Source organism: Tiliqua scincoides, chromosome 3 (genome assembly GCF_035046505.1).
Source record: "Tiliqua scincoides isolate rTilSci1 chromosome 3, rTilSci1.hap2, whole genome shotgun sequence".
Classification (NCBI taxonomy): Eukaryota; Metazoa; Chordata; class Lepidosauria; order Squamata; family Scincidae; genus Tiliqua; species Tiliqua scincoides.
Genome location: NC_089823.1, coordinates 72,725,727 through 72,731,223, shown reverse-complemented (window position 1 = coordinate 72,731,223; position 5,497 = coordinate 72,725,727).

The following is a 5,497-nucleotide window of genomic DNA, read 5'->3' as shown; positions in this document are numbered from 1 at the left end:
CATTAATGCTTCCGGTGCTAGTACACAAACACTAATGTAATGGAATCAGTGCAAGGGGCACAGGCCCCCCGCCTGATCCACGGATAATTGAATCTGCAGATACAGAGGCCTGCCTGGATGTTTTGTGTGTGTTTATCTATTCAGTCATATCTGATGTTTGGCGACTTTATAAGTGAGAGCTCTCCACGCTATCCTGTCAAGCATGGCTTCTTTCAGTTGTTGGATGTTCATTTTTGTATCTGTTTTGCATTCTTTGCCTGTCTCTTTTTCTTGTTCCATTAACAATTCCTAACATCACTGACTTCTCTAGTGAATTCACATGAGATGTTTCATGTATGTTGTGGTATTGATCTTAAAATTAAAAAAAATTATTGCATTTTTGCAGTTGCATGTATTGCAGTTGCATTTTTTACGTGAGTTAAAAAACTAATCTATATAAAACTGTGCCCTTCAAAGGTTGGTACTGTGCCCCCTGAGGTCTGCACCTTAGGCAGCTGCCTAGTTGTCCTAATGATAGCACTGACCCTGGTCACATTTGTGCACATCTTTCCACAGCTGAGGCAGGCACAGCACATTTTCAGCTAGGGAGCCCCTGATAAGGGGCAAGGAAGCAAACAAAAGAAGAACACTCTCTGCAATCCAGGGCTTTCGTCATAGTGGAAGCCATGCTAGTTCTTTTTCTGCACTGCCAGTCAACTTCTGGCAGACTTCCTGCCTCTTTTGGAATCCCAGGAGCCCTTGCAGTGAACAGTGCAGGAGCTTTCCTCTGAGGCTTTGCCCCTCTGAGGACAGGAAACTAACTGTTGTGTCCATAACATATGATTTCCCACTCCAGTGCTCACAGGGCAGTTCTTCTCCATGTTCTGCGCCTCTAGTTTTCAACTAAGGAAGCAGGGTTCCCCTAACAGGAAACACTATTTGATAGGATGTATTTCCCAACCCTGGTTTCTTGCAAGGATGTTTCCCAAGAATTAAGTGAAGTTGGGGTCTCACTGTTGCAACCCACTGACCAAATCAATCACTGTGCGCAGTATATCAGCCAGAACTCAATACATGCCTCTGTTTCCCACGGGGGGGGGGGGGGTGCTTTATGGTCATCCCAAATGGTCTTCTGGCAGTGCATAGAACTGCATGCTACTGACCCAGTGATGGAATGGCCATAGCAGCCCCACATGGAGCAACAGTGGTATCTAACTAAGGGCACAATCTTAACCAGATCTACTCAGAAGTAAGTCCCATTTTGTTCAATGGGGCTTACTCTCAGGAAAGTGTGATTAGGATTGCAGCCTAAGTGGTATCTAACATGAATGTGGAATGGGGTACAAGAATAAAATAGGGCTGTATGATTGGGGGCATTCTGAAAATCTGCTGTTAGCAAGATTGCTTCACTGTAGTTCCTAATTTGAAACGCTGGTCACATTTAAAGGGCAAGGTCACCTGAATCCATCAAGATAAAACAGGAATCAATGGTTTTTCTTGAATGCAATTGACCTTACCTTTATGATCAGTGTGCAGGCACAAGGTCACCAAAGAACTTAATTCTGCAGCCCATGACAATTGGAATGTAAATTGAACAGCAGCTAAAACTGTCTTGTCTTCTTGTTCATTGGTGTTACTCTTTAAATACTTACAGGTTTCTTTAAATGTGTCAATGGTATAATGACTCTTGTAATGTATTTAATAGAGGCTGGTATCAAATTCATTGCCTCTTACCCAAAAACCTCAGAAGAGAGATAAAATCATTAGGAAGTAATCTTGTTCCTGCCTTTAAAATAATATACTCTTCTTCTTCTTCAACTGGGACAGAGATGCATGCATAATATTAACGTTTCTGCTTGATTTAATGAATATGATTATAGCACCTCACATTTTTATCTCACCTAGTCCTCTGGAATATATATATTCATGATAACAGATTCAATACTACTGCTTAGATAAGCTATGTGTGTAGAGATCCTTCTGGATTTTGCTTGAGTGAAGACCACAAGTTGTAAATTAGAGGACATTAATGCAACAAGTTTTTTTTTCCTGATAGTTGCACACTCTTAGAGCTAGACTATACACAGTGGGGCAGCTGCCCACAAGTTTCCTTCATTTTCAAAGTATTTTTTAAAATGAAGAGAAGTGCAGGAAGGCAGAGGAGAGAACCCTTCCCCCACCTTACTTCACTGTCCTTTGCTGCATCTGATGCTAGATATGTGCCAAGCTGGAAAGAACTGCTTAATGGGGCAGAGAACCAAAGATAAGGTGGGAGAGGGAGTGCGTTTCATTACAGGAAAAATGCATGCAAATGTCAAGGAGTTAGAAAAACTATTTCTTAACTCATCTTTTAGGGTAAAAATACACAATTTTGTATTGTGTTCAATCTGTTGTATAGTTGCCCTTGAAGAAGAACTATTTTGCCTGATATGTGCTTCACTGGAGTGAATGTCTAGTCATGTCACTAGTTATGTCTAGAATAGGTGAATTTTAACATTAAATTTGCTGTTTCAAAAGAATAATCATGAATCAGTGACAGTGACCTATACTTCAGCTATTTTCTACATCCCTGTGCCAAAATTGTAGATGCTTGTCAGGAAAAGTAAAGTGCTGATGTCCTTTTGATTTCCATGGGATATATAAGAACACAATTTTCTGGATTGCAGTTGGAGGGGTTTGTTTGCTTGTTTTTCTCTGTTTAAAAAAAAACCCTTTAAAAATACAATTTGGAAAATGCTAGTTTTGAAAAATATCACTAAATTAAAACATCAAGTGTGCAGTGAATTTAGGAAGCTGTACAGGGAAAACCACACGTGCCATTTAAATAACCATAGATTAGGTATTACACAGGACGGTTATGATTGCTGCAAGAAACAGGGAAGCTGCATGATTGTGAAGGGCTTTTTTAAAAAATAATTTTTTTACAGCCAATTCATACAGAAGTAACTATGTATGCCTATACAGCTTTCAACACCTGTGCTCACACACCTGTGAAACCTCAGAACTCAGGATTATTGAGGTTCATCCATCTTTTCTGCCATAGAATAGACAGAAACACTGAAGAAGAATGCAAGGAAGAATTACTCACTTGCCCATGCTCGACATCAGCTAAGGTGGAAGAGGATGCATAATTTCTGCCTTTATATCAGTTGCAACTGCTGTTATTACATTAACAACAGTAATGTAATAATAATAAAGAAATGTTTGTTTCCGCTGGCTGGCAGCTAATTTTCAGTTCAATCCACCAGTAATTACTGTATGAAGACAAACTCTTAGAGATGTCCTGTTGTTTCCTTACTCATTACATGTTAAATGTAGGATAATTACATTGTACAGGTCCAACCTTGTTATACACTGATTTTTCATACATGGATTTGACTCAACACGAATGGCCACTGCAAATGAGAAGAAATGTGCTGATCCCTGAAGAAGGGGAAAATGCATCCCTTTAAAATCACAGTTTAAAAAACTGCTTTTTATTGTTGTAGTCATACAGGTGATTACAAGTATAACCTAATTATCCATAGCTCTCAACACTGATGAGAAGAGCCCTTTAAATAAAAGGAAAACAGTAACAATACTGTTACGGGCAGGAGATCTGGTCTAGAGGGTAGAGCCTCCATTTGCCTGAAGATAACATCCGAAGGTCGCCAGTTTGAGGCCACCGGCACCGTGAACGGCGAGACCTTGAAGCAGCTGACAAGCCTAGCCGAGTTATTCCACCTGCTCTTTTGCCACTGTCGGTCTGTATGGGAGGAAAATGGAGGCCAGAATGTGATGCCAGACCATAAAAGATCCATCTGAAATGTTTGTGGTTCTTGAAAGACGGAGCCTTCTTCAATTGTAAAAATCCCTACTGAGATTTAGTATAGCCTGCCTATGTAAACCGCCTTGAATTGAAGTATGAGGAGAAATCTGACGACCAAGAAAGGCGGTATATAAATACCTGTATTATTATTATTATTATTATTATTATTATTATTATTAACAATAGCCTCATTGATGCTAGATTGGGCAGCCGGCTGACATTCCATCAATCATTCTCCAGTTTCACTCCTCCCTTCCACCTGAGCACTTAAAAAAGGCTTAATGGCAGTGATTATCACCTTCTCCATTCTTTCCCCCTCACTGCAGCTCCTGGTGAAGGGAGGGATTGCTGCCTCCTAGTGAAGCCTAATCACCTGGAGAGAGACTGATTGCCTCTGTGTGCATTTCAAAAGGACAGCAAGGCTGTTTTTAAATCACCAGAGCAAAGGGACTTAGTTTTTTAAATTGATTTGCTTTAGTGTATTTTTTGCCATGAGTCCTGGGAACCCTCAGGAATAACGAGACTCAACCTGTATTGTCTCAAATGTTGTGTAAATGGCTGGCCTGTTTATGTCAGTGGGTGAAGATCTGCCATACGCACACAAAAGCAATCGCTCAGGTCCGATTTACTTCCCTGAAATGAGTATGGGTCTGCCTTTCCAGGTGAGATAGATCCATGGGTGCATTCTCATACAAATACAGTATTACTCTGCATTTATATCTTTTAGTGGGATGTACATTTGGATGTGTGTTTTTAATATTAGAGGGAATGTCTGCTTGTTTGCCTCAGCAGTGTGGAAAAGTCCCTTCTTTCCTTTCCACAAAGTAGATCAGGAGAACAATGACATCAAAAACTCCCTGCAAAAGAGTAAAAGGCAAGGCTGAAATGCAACTTCTGCATCATTAGGAATTCGCTGGCTCTTGTGTTGGTTTCTAGATCAAATACAGCAATATAAAATGCAATATTACCCAGTGAAGATGGTTTCAGTATGTTCTCTAAGGAGACATAACAGCCGAGTCCCAGCCCCGCCTCTCGCCCTCCACCCACCCGCCCCCAGTGATAGCCCTCACCCCGCCCCAGAACACCTCCCTCCCACCTCCTCCCCACCCTCTCCAGACCCCTGCATCAGCCAAGCTCAGCTCACACAACCTACCTGGGGCAGGCCGCCACAGAGGCTGGATGCAGCCTCTGTGCTCCAGTTGACCTCCATACACTGGTGCAGCTTGCTCCGGAGGAGGCACAAATGTGCTTTATGGCACGTTTGCAACCCTCCTGGGCCAGCACAAGGGGCTTACGCTGGCCCAAGGGCATTTTAGGATTGCGCCCTTAAAAGCTAATAGCAGTCTTGAGCATTGTGTTCACTGGGGCTCACCTCCAGGAAAGTGTGTATAGGATTTCAGATGAAGTGGTATTCGTTGAATGCTATAGCTAAGCCTTGGGGTGGTGGTGAAGGGAAATCAGGAAATCTAAGAATCGCATTGATATGAAAAAAGCATTTGGGAAGAGGGTTGCAAAATGTGGGAAGAGGTGGTCTAAAATATGATTGTTGCCAGAAAACAAGAATGAAGAAACATTTGAATAAGCATCTATGTTTCTTATGTAATTTCCAAACCCAGTTTTTTACATAAGCTTATTGCCATTTTTTTTGTTAATATCTTTATACAATTTTTCAATAACAACAAAAAGTTTACAAAGCAGTTTGCAAAGAAA